Source organism: Cupressus sempervirens, chromosome 8 (genome assembly GCF_028749045.1).
Source record: "Cupressus sempervirens isolate cs-2001-9-10 chromosome 8, ASM2874904v1, whole genome shotgun sequence".
NCBI lineage: Eukaryota > Viridiplantae > Streptophyta > Pinopsida > Cupressales > Cupressaceae > Cupressus > Cupressus sempervirens.
In genome coordinates this window covers 617,354,992-617,356,669 of record NC_143125.1, presented here as the reverse complement: position 1 = coordinate 617,356,669, position 1,678 = coordinate 617,354,992, and positions in this window count along the sequence as shown.

The window sequence follows — 1,678 nt, the reverse complement described above, 5'->3', positions numbered from 1 at the left end:
TCAAAGAGTCAACTTGGCCAGAATACTTGCACTAGTACATTTGGGTTCATTTTTTGACCTTTATTGGTCAAATTTTTGAACCAAATTTTGACCAACTCACTAGTACATGATTTTTATCAATCATATAACTAATTATATATTCTTCATATTAGTTACAGTTAGTTTTTTTTAGGTATTCTATAAAATAGTTCACATGCCTTGTATATGATATGATATTTTGCATGCATCTTGCATTCTCTCTCATCTAGCTAATGATGGATTATGTAGAGTGATATGAACCATGATGCTAAAAAACACACAATCAAATCCAAAATGAACTTGCACTAAAAATGGATTGTGGAAATATGATATTGGTAAAATTACATGCATGTCTACTAGAAAAATCACAACTTAAACATATATTTGTCCTGGTAGACATGCATGCAAAATTAACAATATCAAATTTCCACAATCCATTTGTAGTGTAAGTTCATTTTGGATTTGATTGTGTGTATTTTTTAGAATCATGGTTTTAGATCACTTTGTGTAATCCATCATCAGCCAGATGATAGAGTGTAGGATGCATGTCAAATGTCATATCATAGGCAAGACATGTGAGCTATTTTATAGAATGCCTGAAAAAAATTTACACCTACCTATTCGTGGAAATTTCCACCTTCATTGGTCAAAATTTCCACCAACGCCTGGGTTTTTTCTGCCTTTGTTGGTGGAAATTTCCACCAATGCCTAAATTTTTTTCTACCTTTGTTGGTCAAAATTTCCACCTTCATTGGTCAAAATTTCCACCAATGCCTAAATTTTTTTCTACCTTTGTTGGTCAGAATTTCCACCAACGCCTAAATTTTTTTCTACCTTTGTTGGTCAAAATTTCCACCTGTTGGGCATTCGTTTTGCATGAGGTCAATGATAGAAATCCATAGTGTAATTCCTCTCTTGAAAAGAAAATATTTTTAAGGATCCACTCCAAGGTTCAGTGTTTTTCTTGTGACGTACCAAAATCCGCTTAGTAGAAGATAAATGCGAGTGTTCACAAGGAGGCCTTTGCTGGTTCTAAAAACTCTTTTACCTTGGAATCAAAGTAAAATCTATTCACTGTCATGAAATATCACACCAAAAGAACAATATTTTTGTATTTTCTATTTTTTTTTAATGCAACTCTAACAATGCAGCTACTATGAGGCCCTATTCTAATAGGGGGTTAGCAAAGAAAATAACAAAACTAAAAGCAAATAACATGAAATCAAATAACTTGAAATTGAAATTCTTAAGTGGACATAAACAACAAAACACAACATGCTATGAGTTAAACCTTCGAAGAAATCGATAGGAAACCAATGAAAATAGGAGCAATGCTTCCTAGAATCCACTGATGCAATTGTTGATGAGAATCTTTAACAAATTGAATGATGTTTCACTCTTCATCAAATTGCAAGGCCATGGAAAGTGTGCTCATGCAAGACAAAAAGCTATGTAGATACAAATTGGGTGATCTCTTCTCAAGCTCATTATGTCAACGAAATTCATATATCTATAGAAAAAACTAGAACTAAAAGATCGCACAACCAAAAACAACACAATAAACCTTTGGCTCAATCACAATATCAAGAATAAAATCCACAAAACAATGACACATTCAGGCAAGAATAACTACACTCTGAATGCTAGCACCAAAAGCATA